Genomic DNA, 20217 nt, shown 5'->3' on the forward strand with positions numbered 1-20217 from the left:
ATTACTAATGACAATCAAGGCTTCATTCCTTTCAGTACAATCATGATCACATAAATGAGCTGGTATTTGTGGCAGGGAATTTGGATTTGGGTTGCAGAAGGATAAAATGATTTATAACCATTACTGTGGTACATATATATGGTTATCTAGTTAGCTTCATATTTATCTTCTACATAATGTTAATTTGTAGAAGACCTTTTATATGTAAAAGTGTAATATGTTAACATCTAAAGTATATTTTGCAATACCTTTCTCTCTTTATTACTGACTGCAATACTGGTAACATTCCTGCAACAAGCAACACTAAAGATTTCAGAAATCTCATTGGAAATAACCAGTACTGCTTAAATATCTTTTTTTTTCTCCTATTGAACACAGTGGACACAAAAGCAAAGCCATAAAAGATTTCTGCAGACAGACTGAACAAATTGAGTTTAACAATAAAGGATTGTTAAGAAAATCTAGTGGGTAATAAAATGTCTTCGCTTTCCAATTTATCAAATTAAGAATTGACAAAAATGTGTAATATTTTCTTTGCACATATTCAATTCTCCTATTTATGTAACTTAGGTTTTAAAGAGATGAGAGGTGCAGCAAATAAAATAAATACCCACAGACTCGCTCAAAATGAGGGAATGGAAGAATAAATTGCAGTTCTTGTGAGTCTTTTCCAGGTTTAGTGATTTAACTGGCACTTCAATGAATAAACACTTATTTGGTCAGATTTTATGTACCATTTTAAATCCTATTGGTATCTCTTTTTTGGCTGAACAAGACCCCTACAAAGAGTTTCAAACAGGATTGTCAGATTCAGATTTTAAGTATTGGATGCGCTACATCTGAGTCTAGGACTCAGTTTAGAGAATTAGGGCTTTAACAAAGTACACCAGCCAGAAGTACAAATTCAGCTGGCACAACACAGCTAACTACTCCTCTTCGTCTTCCTTCAGCTTCTGTTACTGCAGAAGACCGGGTTCCACTGCATTAAGTGTAGAATTCTCTCACTAACTTTAATAGGGTTATTTCAGGAATGCCAGCCTTGAGCAATAAAAGAAATATCTAGCCACACAAAGGTTTGTTCATTTTGCTGTCTCATTTGAAGGTGCCAAACCATTTATCACACCAACACAAAGTGCAATCAGAGGTACCTGTCTATTGTACAGAGGAACCAGTCTGAATTGGATATGTAAACATCAGCAAATATCAAAGTACTCAGTGTATACACCACAAATTCTGCTAAAAGGGTGTTTTAAAAAAAAAATTTTCTGATAATTTTTCATTAGTTTGTCTTTGAAGCAAATACATTGTTCAAAGATTCTGAATCATTATTAAAATAGGGATTCGGGGTACCTAATTAAATCAAAAATATTCACAAGCTTGAAAAAAAAAATCAGAACTTTTTATTTTATCTTTTTTTCAAAGTAAAGCACACAAGGTTTCCTGACAGGCTGGACTGGCCTGGTCCTGCCCAGCATCCCCTGGGCCTCTCCCCACCCATGGACCAGGACCCATTTTCGTCCCCAGGGTCATCAGCCCCTCACCACAGACTCACCTGAAGATGGAGCTGGGGTTTCCATCCAGCTGTCCTGCTCCTTGGAACCCTGGGGATCACCTATAAATCCTGGGTCCCCAGCTACACCCTGTGTTGTGATATGGGATTGAACAGAATTTTTTTTCACCAAACAATGGAACACTGAAATGATGTCACACTCTTTGAAATTAGTCGATGATCTCTAAAACAAAGTTTACACTGAAGTTAGTGAATTCCTGAAGTTTGTTGCCTCAGCACACAGATACCTTCAGTTTCCTCACATGGGATTAAAAAAATTCACACACAAGTCTTTAAACAAATACTGAGATGAGGCAGAATTGTGCCTATTGTCATCCCTAATTGCTATTTCCTCCCGCAGATGGTATAGTATAGAAACAGATCACAGAAAATACCAAAGTTTGTGTAATCTCCCTAAACAGTTCCATGTTTTCCAACTGCCAAAGGCAACTACTGGGTTAGATAGCACCATTTTTCATGTTCTGGAGATTTTAGCCCAAACATATCATTCATAATAAAAGCCAGGAAGTAAAAAGAGTGAAAAGCTGACCAGAAACAACCTTTGGAGAAACAAAGGTTGTGACTGTGCCTCATGTGAGATTGTTTGTTTGTTTTAAGATATATTTCCATCTCAACAGATCTTGTCATCTCAGAATGTATACCCGTTCTTTGGAACAAGAAAGAATGTTTCTCTGATCCACTAGCAAGCCTGTGAGGTAAAATGGGAAACAGGTCAGTGAAAGAGTCAACTCTAAAATCTTAGCAGAAGAAAGTTCAATGACCTTTTATTGCTAGGAATCAGCTTTCCTTGTGAGAGGGAACAGGAAAGTTGATTCCTAGGGATAAAAGACAACATAGAAGAAAGCAAAAGAAAAACACATTGAAAAATACCCAGATGCACCAAACCCTCTGATTAATTCACACTTGCTAACCTAATTATAGACTTTCAGTGATGTTTGCTACATATGTTTGTCTCCATCTAAAGGCAAAGCAGAAATTAAATTTCTGAATAGGAGAATTCACTTAAAGATGCAAATGGACTCAGTACTGCCTCCTGCAATATGTCTCTGACAAATCACTCACATACAGTGAGAGATGTATTTCCATTTGTTCACCTTAATAGAGCACTAGCAATGACAACCACCAAGTACAGTGAATGTCTGCATTCAAGAAAATAAAAAGCCCACATGATCAGGAGGAATCAAGGATTAATCAGGGTGTTCGTTCAGGGACACTGACCTGAGTAAATTATATGAAAGATATGGGCAGAGATTGTTGCCATACTTACAAGTACAGAGTGGGGAATTGTTGGAGATATTCTGCACTCTCACAATCGACAAACAAGATTTTCTATAGAATACTTATGTTTTTACTTAACATTTGAAAACTTCTTGTGAAATCATGTCTTTGTTTCTGAGCTCACAAGGTATTATTTGCTAGAGAATTTTTTATCAAGTTTGGCATGGCATTCTTCACTGGATGTTTTTTCTCTGCAAGCTCTTATTACAGTGGGAGTAATGACACTTAAAATACCAGCATTGCTTACCCTGCCTTTCCTGCCTTGATGATTGCCAAGTGCCAACAAAGCACAATTTATGAAATCCTCTTCTCAAAGAAACTATATCCTCCCTTCAGAGAATAATTCAGACTTTATGTATGAAGGCATTAATGCTAGCTGAGTTCTACATAAAGGTATTTATAAAGCCATTTTTTGTCGTTTGTAATTCAACTATCTTAAACCAATTGCTTCACAAAACACACCACAAATGTTTATGCTTTACGAATAAGTGCATGAAGAAGAAGGCAAAAGAGAAATCTGAATTTGATTTATTCCTTTTTCTTCTTAAATCTGGTATACAGGCACATTTTTCTGTCATTTACCTTCTGACTACAGTGTCTCCCTGTGATAATAAACTACAAAGAGAGATGTTAAATGGCTTACTCCTCAAATGAATGGGAGAAAAAAATGGTTTTCTGAAAAGAAATACCCTGATTACATATTTATATGTCCTGAAAAACAGTTCACGAATAATCCAATAGAGTAATCAGTAATACCATTCTCATAATTTGTTGATGTCAATAAATGACTGGTGCTAAGCATTTTAGAGGTGTGACTATAATAATAAATTAAATATTTAAAACATTTACCTCGCTATTTGGCATAAATATTATAAACAATAGGACCTTACCACTATTTACCCACCATTTATTTATAATTTAGCTCTCTTTATTATTTCAGTCTTTGAAATTGACATATAAATGCCTGTATCCAGACCCTAATAAGAAGAACAATCAAGTTTAAAACTTCTGTTGAGAGGAGAAATAATGCCAGCAAAACACGAGCTCTGGACATGAGGAGACTAAGCTTCAGGCTGCTCATGGAATTAGGTAGTAAACACTTGTGAAAAATGTTTTTGCAGGTCCTGAGGTCCATCAGCACTGATCACTTTTTATACATCACCTCCTAAGGGCATAGGAACAGAAATTCCCAGAGGATGAAAGTCAAGCAGAAAATGCAGAAGGCCTGCTTGGCTGAGCAAGATTCTTCTCTTGGAAGTAACCCAAAGAAGGAAGGCGTATGCCCAGCAGAAGCAAAGTCAGGTGACATGGGAAGAATACAGAGATACTGCTTGCCACTGTTGGAAGAAAATTTGTTTGGCCAAAGCACAGCAGGAATCGATGCTGGGCGGAATTGTGGGAGACCATAAAAGGAGTTTTTTCAAATATATTAATCGCAAAAGGCAGTGTAAAAATCACATCAGCCCATTACAGGGCGAGGATGGTCACCTCACAACCAGGGACAGGGACAAGGCAAAGCTGTTTGACACATTCTTGTCTCTGTCTTCAACAGGGATGAAGGACCACAGGGGTCTCAGTGCCCTGAGCTGGAGCACCGTGCCGGAGAGAATGACCAATTCCCAACTGACCCTGAAATTGTGCAGGATCTGCTGCTCCTCAGGGAAATGGCCACAGCCCCAGCCTGACAGAGCTCAACAAGTGTTTGGACAAAGCTCTCGGGCACATGGGGTGGCTCTTAGGGGTGGTGCTGTGCCTGGAACTGCACTCACAGTGTGGGTCACTTCCAACTGTTTGATTCTGTGAACTATTTTGCTTTCTTGGGCAGTTGTGGGGTTTTTTCTTCTTTAAAAGAAACTCTTTTATTAAAGAGCTTTGATTATGAGGCTGGGAATTAAAGTATCATTTAAAGAAACAGTGCAGATATGTCAATTTCCTGAATTTTTCTTGACAAATATCCATGTCCTTTTGTTGTTTACACAGGAATCAAGAAAATTTAAAGGTGTTTTAAGGTGTTTTTTTATAATAGCTTCTGTAAAAACTAATTGACTACTCTAACTTACATAGTCTTTGATTATAGTGGTCTGTTTTGTTTGAAGACAAGGATACAAACAAAAATTGACCTCCCATAGAATTTATTTTCCACCTGGATGTCTTCTCCAAGAGAAGGGAGACTGTCAATACTTTAAAAACCTTTCTATAACTTTATAGATGAAAAAGTTTATTTTTTTTATTTCCTTTCTAAGAAAGGTAAACAAACTAGCATAAAATAGCTGATGATATATATATTTTACACAGAATAATTGGACAATTTCAACAAACAGTCTTTACTGATATCAAGAATAAAAAAAAAATCTAGTCATAATAAGAATGTAGCAAAACAAAGGAAATTAGAATACCGTGAAATGTTCTGAGTAATTGTTATTGTCTTGGAGACAAATCAGAATTATATTTAAAATGTAAAGCAAAAATCATCCCAAAAAATTAGCAGTCAATAAATCTGGAATAGCTTTAAATTAAAATTAAATTAAATTAAATTTAAATGAAAATGGGAATTTACTTTGACTCCAGACACAAAAAGTATACAAAATTGCCATTCATCCATGCATACAATCCATCCTAGATTTTTTCACAGGAGCAAGGCCAGGATCTTAAGAGCTGTTTTTCAAAATAAAAAATACAGAACCTTAACTCTACCTGAGGAATCCACATGCCACTTGAATTTTTTGTTTACAAAGATTTCAAAGCTCGGAGATAAAGGGCAGTCTCCTCTTGCAGCCTCCTCTCTTAGAGTGATTCTATTTTACACATTTTTTTACTGCTTCTAAATTTGTACTTGTAAGAAGAGAAAGTGGAAAAATTACTTTAAAACAGTCAAAATCCCACAAATATCTGAAATTATCTGAGGTGGGAAATCAAAATAGAAACATTTAAATGAATACTGTATAGCAGGGACTAGTACTGTCTTTGCCATATTGTGAGCAAGTACCCCAAAACCTAGATCATATTCAGAAGAAAACACTTATGTCTGGTACTTCTATCTGAAATCCAAATCTGTACTTAATCCTGTCCAATGATAAAAAATTCAGTCCATGGAACAGATGTCACTGAACTGAATTGGTATTTTACAGATGAAGAGAAATTAAACTACTCTTGAAAAACTCGAGTATGAGCCCCTCCTTTCCTCCACACCTGATTTCTCAGGTAAGTTCAATACTTTGTGAGGTGAGCCATGCACATTGCCAAGGGTGTTTGCACAACAGAAAAATTGAAAAGAGTTCAAGTAGTCTTATGGAATGGGTACAGCAGTTTGGATGCAGACACCAACCATAAACTCACAGAATAATTAGTCTTGGAAAACATCTATAAGATTGAGTCCAACTCTTAGCCTAACACTGCCAAGTCTACCAGTACACTGTTTTCAGACCTCATATGGGAAGAAGACATGACTACACTCTTCTTTTTCTGATTCTCACCCTGTAAGAAAATCAGAAGGGCATCGCTTTTAAGGTCCCTCAACTTGCACACATTGAGTGCAAGGTATGTGGTGGATTACATCTGCACAACAGATCCAGCTAAATAAATTACTCCAGCTAAAATAAGTTAAAAGCATATCAGAAAATATTGTCCTTTCAATACTTTTTATGTTCTTAGCGGAAACTACCTTTTAGGGGTTTTTTCCCCTTTCATTTTTGCATCAGTGACTTATTCATTATTCTCTATTAAGCCACTGTTAGTTGTGCACAAACCAATTGCTAATTCAAAAGATTTTAGAGATTAATGATTCTGTAATGAAGTATTTAAAGCAAACACAGAATATTTGGCCACGTTGGGACCCTTGATTTGTTTATCTTAAAAGGAAACAGGCTCACATTATGCCTTACAAATCTAGCCAAGATTGTTAACTAAATTTTAACAAGTAAAGGATCACAGTCTACCAAAATAATGTCTTTGGCCAGTTTCCAGTGTCTTTCCTATTGCTTTGTATTGAATATATGGTAACAAAATTATTGAAACTCAGCACATACAAAAATTGATCCAGAATATCACTGCATTTATTCCTTGTGCAATTGTTTTAATACCAATGCAAATATCACAGAGAATAATCAAAGGAAAACAGTTTTTAACCTCATCAATTTGATGATTTATTGCCCACTATAATGTTGATGCGCACATTTCAAGTTGTCTGTCATATTAATTATATATTGCCATTTAATGACCAATCCTTAAAGTTGTTTTGTATATAAATATATCTATATTAAAAGATATAGTACATATATAGTATACATACAGTACATACCTCTATGTACACATATATGCAGTAATATATACATAGACGCAATCAGATTGTGCTTTTCTTATGGAAAGTGTTCATCAGCATTATTGCCTTGATGGGTGGAATCTGTCTGTTTTTAAGGGGCCACCTCACAAGGCCCCACCTTTGCAGCTGTGCCATGTCCAAAGGGTTTCTGCACCCAAAGAAAAACCTTCCAAAGAATGCAGATGTTTTAAATCTCAACTCTGGTCATGTTCTTCAAACAGTGATGTCATGACAATAAAAAGAGCTGGAAATGATGTCACCAGCAGGATGACAAGTGGAATACCCTGAGCTGTTATCATCCCCACACCACTGTGTATGGCCAGAGACTGCACAAGATAGAGTGGGAATGACTCCAGCTGCCAGGTCTCCTCTAGATCATATAAGTGACCTTAATACTAATCTTGGTCTGAGAATAGGCTCTCAACTACATTTTCATAAACCACTTCCCTGTGAAAATCCCAAGCTTTGGATCCTGACATGTCACCATTTTCCCAGGGAAATCTAGTTTATTAAAAGAATAATCTTCCTTGCTGTAAGTGGGACAGTTTTGTAAGCTGTTATTCACGGTGAACTGTCTAGAATACCATTGTGCTTCATCAGGATCCCCTGCTGGTGTGAAGCACTTTTAGAAGTAATGTATGTCTGATCCATCAGAGAAGAAGCAGCAGAACATTTTGGCTCTAAAATAGTGATAATTATATTTTTTAAAAAAAACCTGAAAAGAATGCTTAGCCTTTTTCCTGGACTGTATTGGTTATGCTGTGTGGAAATTCTTTCCTAGTTACTCAGAGTTGACTGGTGATGAGATTGACAGGATTTTTTTCTCCTTAATTTTCCCTTCAATCTCAGTCACATGCTCTCTGAATTCCATGTGTCCCTTGTCCCTCTTTCCAACTGTCCTTTCTCTACCATACACTAGAAACAAAAACACATATATGTATGCATAACTTACATCTTCACACATTCCTTCTCCTTTTTCCTCTCCTACCTACCAGTTATTAGCTGAACATGTCCTTCAAAACTTATTACTGTTATAGCTCCTCTCAAATGCCACACTTATCTTTACAAAACAATATATATGTTCCTGCATATGAAAGAGAATCCTAATTTCTTTGCCTGTTCTTACCAACATTCACCCTTCCACCCTAAAATTAGAGAAGCTGAAGTCAATTATTTTGGACAATCGATGACCACATACCTTGCAGTGTATTTTCAAACTCAATTTGAGCAAATTTTCCCATTGCTAGCCCTAAAGATCAATTTAGTTCACAACATTAAAACTTCTCTTCTGAACATACAATCACATTATTTGCTGCAAGATGGCATTTCTGAGGTATCTTATTACCCTGAGGGTCTTGACCACATGCATCTATGTATAGGATTGGGGCTGGGATACCAGGGACACACCTTGTCCTGATCCAAATAGTGGCAAAGATGTTGTGTGATTGCTGTTGAGTGATTTTACTGCTTACACTGCTGACAGTCAGCAGACATGATTTATCAGAGAGAGACTGTCAGTTTTAGTGAATGTACATGGGTTTTGAAAATATGCAGTTTGTGGCCAGGAAAATAGCAAAAATTTTAACTCAACAATGATTACATAAGCTATCAATAATAAGGGTAGCAACATTCATTATGCAAAAAGATTTATGTATGCTTATGAATGCATCTTAAAGTGAACTGCTATTTTTGAACTATATTAAATTATTGAAATTCTGTGACAATCTGATGAAAAATGTATTACATATATTTGCAACGAGTTACTGTACTGGGTGACACAAAAAAATGAATGCTGTTCCATAAAAATATTCTATAACTGCAATGATAAAAATGTAAGACTGTCAGAGGCTGCAAAGCAGAGATAGATATAGTAGTCAGCTTTCACAGGCAGCACTCTTTAAACCAGAGGGAGCTGCCTTTGGAATATTCACAGTATGGTGAAGAAAATGGAATGGGGCCCTGCAATAGGAAAGACCACAGATTACATCTTTCTGCTCCTACAGTATGAGCGGACGTAGATGAGTTTTTCACACAGATTTAGCCATTTCAAACAGTAAGCATTATAAATGTGCTACTGTGATAAACTTGCACTCATCACCAAGGGAGCAAGACTTCTTATTCCATTGATGTAAATATTGTTGTTCATTCGGCCAGCTCCAAAGTTCTGCTTTTCACCACTTTTGTTACTAGGCAACATAAGCAAAACTGTTTCACAGCAAGAGAGCACCTTATCATTTGTTTGAAAGAAATAATAGATCTTGCTCTGATATTTTGACAAGTAACAGATAAATAAACATTTTAAGAATTAAGAAAATATTGATTTTTTTTTATCTCTTATATAAAATCTAAAACTTATAGCTAAGCCTTTTGGCTAGTCTCTAAGTTGGGATCTCCAAATCACCTCTTCAGGTAACTGTCAACATATCAGCCAGTTTTAAGGGGAGCAGTCAGTTAACTGTGAAAACTCTTGGAAAACTTCACAGAATCTCAGAATTACAAAATGGTCAAGTTTGAAAGGGACCACAGTGGGTCATCTGGGTGCAACCTCCCTGCTCAGGCAGGGCCATCCCAGAGCACACGGCGCAGGGTTGTGTCCAGGTCATTCTGGAATATCTCCAGGGAGGGAGACTCCACATCTTCTCCAGGCAATCAGCTCCAAGCTCCAGTGCTCACTGAACCACACAGTAAAGAAGCTCCTCCTCATATTCTGGTGGAACCTCCTGTGCTTCAGTTTCTGCCTGCTGCCTGTTGGAATGTCATGCATTTAAAAAGTAACATCATTAAAGCCAGCTGAATCCAAGAGAAAATCATCATCCTCTGGTATGACATAAATATATCAAAGGCCAAGGGCAATTTTACTATTTCTTAGCACATAAAGCGTCTGATGGCATTAGTTTGGTGAGGAGTTCAGAATACTTCTGTTGTAAAAACATCCAATTTGATGACTGGTTTTTACAGGTTAAGTCACAAGACTTGCAATGAAGGAAAGAATAAGTGGAATATAACATTACAGAAGAAAAAATAAAAATGCAGGGCGAAGATAAGGAGAGAAACAGCATTTTGAGTTTTATCTGGAAACATAGGGCCACTTAATTATGGTACTTGAATGAATCTGGCAGAGAGCCTAAAAGTTCTCTGTAATAGTGCTGCAGCTCTGTAATACAATGGACTAGGGTATCTATTTTACACTCCAGATATTGATTATGATGCCATTCACTCAGCCTTTATTCATCCTAAAATATGCTTAAGCAATAACTAAGGCTGCAGCAAGAATCAACAAGAACTATAAAGTGCTCTACAAAGCATCACCATAAGGCTGGCTTCACTAATTTACTGCTCAGCTTATTCTTTTGAGGAGGGCTGTCCCAGACACAGCCCATTATTCCGGTGTACAGAGGCAAATTACAGTGAACCCTTTCCTGCCCAGACAATGAAATCTAGTTCACACTGTTGATTTGGATCAAAAATCAAAGCTGAAACAAGTCAATGCAAACTGATAGTACTGCATAAGAAGGACAAGGCAGGCTTGTCCTTTCACTCCATCTTCCCACTCCAAAACTGAGCTGTAGGAGCAGTTCTTTCAGAAGAGATCATCAGTGTCATCATAAGCCAGCTCTTTTCTCATTGGCACTTTCTCAACACCCCTTCTCTGCAGGAAAGGTGTGACTTGTTAGGACATCCAGTAGATTTAGCAAGGTCCAGGGCATGACATGTGTTCGCTGTGGTATAATTGATGCAACCTTCTCCTCCTACCATCTATCTAGGTCTTTATTTTCTAAATGTTCCAGAAGATTTTAACTTTTCTTTTGTCCTGAACCTAAAGCTCCAGTCTTCCTATAGCTCATAATCCTTTCATCTATATTGTGTACAAATCCACTATTGACCAATTGAGTCACAGAAGTGTACAATAAATGAATACACATGTATTGGTGATTATGAAAGTCAGTGTACTGCTGTTTGAAGGAAATTGTGCAGAGAAATCCAGCAATATCTTCTTTCAGTGAAATTGCCCAAATCAAGGAGTTGAATTAACATCTCCATTTGTTTCTTGTTTAATTTCACACCCTCATTGTACATTAAAGTCATAACTAAGATTTTTTTAACAATGTTAAGTACTTTTCCATTATTTTCTTTCATTAAAAAGTAGAAAGAAAGCTTTTGCAAAATGAAAATTTATACAGTACCAAGAAGTGAGGTTATATTTTCTATTTTTTACTTTTCAGAATGTCCCATTTGTGTAGGTTTTCTCACAGAATGTAGATAACAGTCTTTTATAAATAATCTCAAAAAATAACCCATCAGTTTCTAAACCTCCTACTCCTAGGAATTTTAGAGAGGTTTATATAATGATATTAATTGGGACAATATGCAAGTGTGCTGGAAGCATTTGTGCTAGTAAAGATGCCTTTGATCTGTAAGAAAGACAGACCTTGTTAAAGCACACAAACTTTTAACCATTTTCCATCTAGGTCTCAAGACAGAATTCATCAATGCCTGATTGAGCTGCTAAATGATTAAAATGTGGAAGATTCTACATCCAATGTCTGCTGTGCTTCTTGGAGATATCGAAAAAGAAGAAACTGAAGGAGAAGTTGCAAACTGAAGGGCTGTGACCACAGTTGATGAAACTGGATGAGTGACTTTTGGAAAACTCAGAGAAAACTCAGAGACACACCAGATGACATAGATCTTAGAGGAAACAGAGTTGCTCAGGTCACAAACTGTCTGCAATGTTTTGATTCCTGAACAAAGGAATACACTGTTTCCTGTTCTTTGTTCTTATTATGCTCTTAGTTTACTCTTACTTCCTATTGAAATACATGATTTTTTCCACGCTTTTTTGTTATCACAGAGAAATACAGCCAACAAAGAATTGACTCTGACATCTCCTTGCCCTAATAATCAAACACATCAATGAGGATCCATATAATGGCAAAGCACACAAGCCCAAAAACAATAAATGAGCAACTATATGTACTTTTCTTTAAAGACTAAAAAAACATGAAAGACATAATCAAAATTAGAAACGATATCCTTTAGGTTTGTCAACAAGGGATTTGGAGTGCTGTTACTGGAAGGGCTTGTAAATAAACATGGAAAAGAAATATGCAAAAAGATGACTTGAAAGGTAAAAGCCAGTTGAGCTTATTTCATTTTTTTATTAAGATACATATAGATATAATTAAAGAAAAGACATGCAAAATTCGATTGGTAACCAGTACTTGTCACTGGCCTTGTCTTATCAGTTTCCAATAAAAAGGGTTGTTGTCATGCAAGTGAGAAATCATGGAATTTCTCTCTGATATTGGCCTTGATGGGAAACAGCACCCAGGAGACAGTCTGTTATGTAAACAATGATCTAACCAGAGATCAATGTATGGAATAGCAACAGAATCAAAATGAAGGTAAGATAAAACCACTTGGTTTTTAAAAGATTTTAGTTATGGCTCTACAACATGAATTTCCACCGTGAATTAAGGTTCCATGAAGATCTGCTAAAATGCAGGATTCTAATTTTTCTCTACATCCCTATGAACTCCCCATAGAGTGGGCTATTGAGGATTAAGTTAATGAAGGGTCTCCTAATAGTGTAATGGAGAATTAAGAAATGTGTAAAAAATGGAGATATAGTGTGGATATTTTGGAGGCCAAAACTCAAATGATTGTCATAAATTGATTAAGAAGTCCTGAGGAATGTGGATGCACTTGTTTTTGTGAAACCAAAGCAGAGTGTGATGGGTCAAATCCTCACATAAGCAGCATGAGACAAAGTTTGAAAAAAGTCTTTCATTTCTCATATAATATATAGTAGCAGGGTAGAGTTAGTAGGTTGGAACAGTTCTTTCAGTGGTAATAGAAAGCTCAATGATTTCAGAACCATCAGAATCATCACCCCTGACAAAATTAAGGTTTTTCATCTGGGAAACAGAAAACAATGTTTTTTCAGCAGCACTTTGCAAAATTTTCTCTTCTTGCTATGTCTCTTTTTTCGTACTACCTTGATTTTGATTTGCAGTGTTAATGCATCATGTGCAGAAGTAGCTGTATTGACAGAGGGGTTCATCCAAGAAAAACTAGTTAAGTAATTCTGTGTTTTCCCATCTGATTTCATATTCAATCTTTCTACATAAAAGAGATGCCATTTTCTATCAACCACATAGTTCAAACTCCATCTGAAAAACAGCAAATAATTTGAAAGCCATCTTCTATTGTAGGTTATATAGGCAGAATTTCCAAGATCTTAAATAAAAATTTGATTGAGAAGAAAGTTATACATGGGAATTTAATTCCTTCCAATGCTCAGTGATTTGGTTGTTTTTACAGAAAGAAAAAATTGTTATCTGTCTTAGAGGGCTAGTAATAAAATAGATATTTAGATCTAATCGGACTGTTCAAACCCAGAACTTTTCTGTCTAGGAAAGAAAGAGCAGATATTTTATGACTGCTCTGTGCCTTGTGTAGAATCAGCATCATTGTCCTTGTCCACTGCCCCTTTCATTGAGTAGAAAAGATGTGAAGACCTGAATGGCAAAAGTCATCCCTAAATGTGATTCATGTGGGTCAGGGTTAAATTAAATTTTGTGTAAAATTTTACATTGACTTACAGAACTTTGAGCATTAAAGACTCAAAGGTATTAATCTAAAAATCTATAAATCAGTTTCCAAGACTTTAGAGTTTTAAAGTTCCCAAGTATTGCTTTGCTTTTGAAGAGGTGCCAGGCCTTTACTCAGACCCTCCCAGGCAGGTGTGCAGAATTCTATTCTCTAAACATTAGAAAAATTGAAAAATTTTGTTGCTAAGGCTACACATTTTTCATAATTAAAAAACCATGAATTTTGTTAATTTTAACACTTCATGGAAAAGGAACTTTCTCTCTACAATTGATAACAGACCTTGCTCCATGTATGTGAATTAGGAAGCAAGTTAAAAGTTTCTGTGTTGAAGCCTTTTCTGCCAGTGACTTGTAGCCAAAAGTTTGGTGTCTAACACGTTTAATTACAGATAATAAAAATACATTCCACCTGGTATATCAAGTTTTCATTAACACAAGAGCTACCCTGCTTTAACAAGCAAGTTATTTCTGATTTTTTTTACAGCTAAATGCAGCTTTATTACCCCATTCATATTCTTCTACTCATATTTAACATGCTGGGTACTAATTCTTCAGACACATGCATTGCAGACTGTCACATGTGCTCTCCTTCTGGAAAGCTATATTTAGTCATCAGACCATAATGTTCATCATTATCATGTTTGAAAAAACACAGGATGTAAATTTATCACAACCCCATGAATGTAACTGATTCCTCACACACAGCACAGAAAAAAAATCTGTTTAAGCTTTTCCTGTCTGATGATGAATTTGTACTCTTTACTGCTCAAAATTGTTCAGACAAGGCTTTTTACTTATCATAACTTCAATAAATAGAATAAAACTAAACAACAAACATTTGGGCCAGTGGTGGGATACCAGTAATCTGAAAATATTGCTTTTCTTTTGAAGAACCCATCAGCATAAGTTTTCAGTATCTGGAGGGAATATGCTGTATCATAGGACAGCTCCAGAAGAATCTTGATTCCAACACTAACTCTGGAAAGAGTAGGGGGAGGAGGAGGAAGGGAAGGGATGAAGCATAATAATTTCTTTAAAAAAGAAGAACAGAATAAACATAGTGTCTTAAGGCAGATGAAATATTGAAAGATGTCTTGCTTATCTACTAATAGTGGTAACTTTATAATCAGTTCTTAATATTAAGTTTCTTTTTTCTTTTTAATTTTCTACATAGAATTCATGTATATATTTACTGTAAGAAGCGAATTGAGTTATCTGAAATATCTGCAGTTTCTTAGCCTCAAAGTGCTCTCTCATGTGTCCCAAATCTGCCAGCAAAACTCTTCCACGGCTGTTGTCTTCTAACATAGCTGACACTAATGGTCTGGTCGACTTCTGTTCCAAGCAACCTGGTATAAATAAATTAGCAAGCAGTGGCTTCCCGTGGAGCTGCAGAGGGACAGCAGCAGAATCCAGGTCTGTCAGATCATTGAGAGAGAGTTGCCCAAGCAGCTCCTGGGCAGTGCAGTGCTACAGTGTGACACAGCCTGCTCTGTGACCAAGTGTGCAGGAACCAGCTGGTCAGTCCAGCACTTAGCTGCTCCTCACACCCAGGAGGGGAAGGAGTCATTCCAGCTGTCGCTGGATCCTATCTGGATGGTAGAGAGCTATGGCCCTACCTGCTCATCTGACCTGTCACCCCCTCTCTGCCATCTGCCCATTCATCCTGACCGCTTGGGAGAGGATGAAAATGTAGATATGTAATATATATATATATATCTGAAAACATCATTATGTAATAGCAGCACAGTCAAGTGACTGGGTTTGGAAATCCTGTCTCTGTGTAGCTCAAATTCTGCATGTCACAAAATCAGCACTTAATTATTATTGCATGAGACTTTCCAATATGCCCTTACAGGAAAATCAGCCTGTCCAAATCTGCCAAGTATGATTCTGGAACTTTAATATAAAATCCATATTAGGCAAAGCAACCTCTACTTTGAGCATCTCCCAGTAGATAACATTTTTAGGTCAGGAACAGCAGCTACATCAATTCTTAGATTTTTTCAATTCCAAAGAACTGTAAGTTACTGGTTCTACATGCAGCAATGTAAAAAGCAGTCTCCAAAGGAATGCAGTGGACATTCAACAATCTCTGAGCATTGTGTAAGTGTTTTAAAGTTCCCCTTGCCCTGATATCTTACAAGTACATGGCCAGTAGTTACTGGGTAAAATGGAACTTATTTGACTTATTTTATGTTTCTGAGTGCTATTAAAAGTATCAACCTTTTGGCTCAGAAGATCAGGTGTCTGCACTGGTGAGTCAGGGGATGACACATGCCAGTCAGCTGAAGTACTGGGGGTGGGATTGAGCCTAATTGAGTTGTGCCAAACTGTGTGAATTGCATAGAAAATTGATTCCAAATTGATGCATAAAAATGCACAGCCCTGGCATGGTACAAGGGAGAAAAATGGTGGCTGGGATGACTTAGTGAGGACAAGTACACCAACAAAAATCAGTGTCAGAAATGGGAAGGGATGGGAGTTCTTCTCTCCCTCTGTCATTAAAAATCAACCTGTAGATGTGGTGCCTGTGAGAGGCTGGGATTCCAGCTGCTGTCTTGAGCTGAGTGTCTAATTAGACTGGAAAGGAAAGGGAGGAAGGCAGATTGGGACAGAAAGGCAGAAGGATAAGGTTCCTCGGAAAGCTGGCTAGTGCTTACTAGTATTTACGCTTTAAGTGAACTGGGAGCATTTTGGGTAAGGAAAAGTTTCTCTGCAGTATTTGATAGTCTGCAGAAATACAAAGATAATAACACAGCTAAAGCTCTTGGCTCTTCGGTATAGACACTTTCTTACCTCCTGTTTGAGACTGGTAAGGAAAATGTTAAGCCTATCATCTCTAGTAAGGCTGCATTTAGAATCAGGACTAAGATGATGTTACTCTAGTTCCAGCACTGCAGGCAGAAAAACTGATCAGCACAGATTAGGAGAAGCAATTACCCTAGTGAGGAGCAGCACCTATTTGGATGGGGGAATGAAATACAGCAAACATAATCTAAAAATACTTCAAATACATTATAGAGTTCATTGAAAGTGACTAAACTTTATAGCTAGGTCTGTGCTTAGATTTCTTGAAATATGCCTGCGTCCCTTTGGTCTTGTAGTCATCTCAACCTGATCTTAGGTACTACTGTTGCTGGGCATGATTTGGACATGAATCAGGTGCCACAGGGATGCAAAACATATTATTATATTCCAAAACTATTATTATCTTCCATTTTATATTATGTGGAAATACATTACACCAATTTTATAGCTTTACATGGGAAGGATTAAACTTTGAGATGAAAAAAAGAAAACAACTCACATGCAATCCTTTCCCATCAAATATAGTCACATTCTCTAGACTTTTCACACTCCTCTTTCCAACCAAATTTGATGTCTGAAAATCCAAAACAGTCCGAAGTTTTGAATTTTACATATCTCTTTTCTTGCCACTAATACTGGGAAAATGTGATAAATTATGAATGCAATGTTTAACCAGGAGTTGGTTTATTTAAATAAAAAAAGTTCAAAATTATTCAAATTAAATGTTGCGCTCCATTTAGAAACAAATGGTAGGAATTTTAAAAAATATATTGTTGGCATTTTTCTCTAATTGATCAACCTTAACAGATCTAAAGAATAAATTGAAAAGGAAAATAAAATACATCAAAGATTCCTAATGAAATCCAATATTTTTGTGAATATTTATATTAACAATTTGAATATATTGATATTAATACTCAATGACAATATGTACATTTTAAGAACATCCCTCAGTTTTTACCAAATTAAAATTTTGTTCTGTAGGTTTCAGCCACACACTTGGAAATACTCAAACACCCAGTTTGTTACATAGTTAGGCAGACTTGCTGAATTCAGGAGTGTCTTTGTGTACCTTGTTTTGCCAGAGGAATGTTTGCTTTAACACAGGCAAAAGGTTTTTCACTGCAGAATCATTAACCAGAGCTTATATTCTCAGCTCAGTGTATCTGTTTCTTAAATAAAAAATATTGCCTTACAAAAGAAGTAAATGAGAAGAGGCCCTGTAAATCAAAGTTGCTGCTCTTCATCTTTTGAGTGGGAGGACTGCCAAATGAATGCAATTCAAGAGCCCATTTGCATCAGCCCAGCTTAAACATCCACTGAGAGAGGCAGGAGTCTGGCAAGCTGTGTCAGCAGGTTACCTTGCCATTGTGAAAAAGCAAAGCAACAGCATGCTAGACATAATGAGACAAATGCTGTGCATTCAGGTCCCCAAAGTCTTTTCTTTCTAAAGGAGAAGAAAAGATGGGCCTGCATTAACACTCTAGGTATGATTCATGTTTACATGGCTCAGTCAATTGCATTTTCTTCACTGAGGTGTTAAAGGTTCATTTATGAACACAAGTGAGTCAAGCCTGTGAAATTATAGTCTTATTTCTTGTATATTACATGTCATGGAAAAGAATATGTTAGTTCAGAGTATGAGTCATCATTACCTGTGATTTATACCACGACTGGAGCAAAAGTGTCTTGGTTCATTTAATGGAAAGCAGCTATACCTTGTTGCAGGTTTCACATGGCATATATGAAGAGGCCAGGAAACAGAAGTGACATGGAGACAGATGGTGAATGAGACAAAAAAATGCATGATTCTGCAGGACAAGCTTCTCCACATCAAAAGGGGAGCACTTGAGCAGCACTGCAAAAGGAAATTGTGACTTCTACAAGCTTATGAGTTTTTGTACAAGTTAGAGCTGCAGAAGTTTGTTTGGAAAGCCTGAAGCATTCCCTAAGCATTGCTATAGAGAGCACAGCTGGGGCAAGGGAACACCTGATGGATGCCTCACAGGAGCAGCCAAGGGAATGGCATGAGAAGGAGCAGGTTCAGTTCTAGCAGCCTGCTGCTGCTGCTGCCAGCACTTACGAGGAAAGTCAGCAAGGTGCGCAGGAACACCTGGCAAGGCCTGGAAGGAGGAGCAGGGAGGCACTGGACTGGACAGAGTGCACACACAGTGTTCGCTACATGTCCGATTCAATGAAATACCCTGAGCCTGCTCCTTTCTTACAGATTCAGACTCTTCTTTTCCACTGATACACTGACAATTGCTGCCACCTGTCTAAAGGAATATAACAGCAACCTCAATATTTGATTTAGCTGACACAATGGATTCACACATACATAGGTAGTCATATCATTAGCACTGCCTTCTCCACCACCTGTAAGTGGACTTATGTCCCCTCCTCTGCTAGAGCTGAAAGAGTAACCCTAAGGCTGATCTAAATTACTGCTCTCCAGAGTTGTCATGGTAACAGGAACTGGCTGAGCAACCCAGGCATTTTATCTTTTCCTTGAACATATTCTGAACACTCCATTCGGAATAGGGATTGCAGCTGTGCCCTCCCCATGGGCTTCCTTACTCTCATAGAGCATCATCAGGTGCCCAGCTAAATCAGACTTCTGCCTGCTTTACAACATGTGAGTGGCAGATCTCTGCCAAAAAGGTTTCCAGAATCTGCTGAATGACTTCAGTGATCAGAACTGTCATTCTACATTTGGTGTATCGATGGAAACATTATATTTCAAAACATCCCTTCACTGGAACTTGCTAAGCAACTTGTGGAATTTTAAAAATACATCCTCTCATAAAAATTCAACTTGTGTCAAAACACACTTTTGTGTTTCCTTTCCAGAAGTATTTGAATTAATCACTCACTACAAGTAAGTTTAAAAGACAACTAAAAATAAGTAACCGGTGAGGGAAGGAAACCATCTGGCAATAATAAAAACAAAATAATCAGAATTCAGAAACTTTATTTCTGGAGCCTCCTGTTCCTACCATAGAGGCATTCTTTGCATGAACTTTAATGTTTATTAATATTGTGCAACATGTGTGTTCCTTCACTTGTAATTTGTCTATCATTAAGTTTATAAAGTATTCAAAAAATAAAGAAAGATTAGCATGGTTATCCTGGTTATCTAGATAGTCACTTGTGATATTAGAATGGTAGTAAATTTGGCAAAAGGAGAACACAAGGCCAAAAGATTCTTCTGAAAGAGAAAATAGCTGCCTGTGGCTTTGCCTTGGATTCTTCACACTAAAGGTTAGAAGGCATTAATGCCTTCTGAAGAACTTTGTGGATGAGGTTCTGCTGATCATAAAAAAAACCTGTGCTGGATTAGCCTTTAGAGTCTGGGTGGATCAGTGGAGAATGGGCTTGATTTTGCCCATTTAACAGATCATTGAAACAGATGGTAGAGAGCTGAATGGCATATGACTGCAGCTAATGGAGCATTGCCTGTGAGCTCCACTCCAGATTCTGATCTGATGATTAAGATATTTGCTGCCTGAAGTGGATAAGTGGAGAAGAGCCATATACAGTGCTACCCAATTTACAGTTCTTAAAATCAGGGAACTGGAGCTTATTATGACAGGATGCCCAGCTCAATCATTTATGGAGAAATAGGT

This window comes from Melozone crissalis, unplaced genomic scaffold (genome assembly GCF_028551555.1).
Source record: "Melozone crissalis strain CALT ecotype California unplaced genomic scaffold, PUWL_Pcris_2 ptg000004l_1, whole genome shotgun sequence".
In the NCBI taxonomy this organism is placed as follows: domain Eukaryota; kingdom Metazoa; phylum Chordata; class Aves; order Passeriformes; family Passerellidae; genus Melozone; species Melozone crissalis.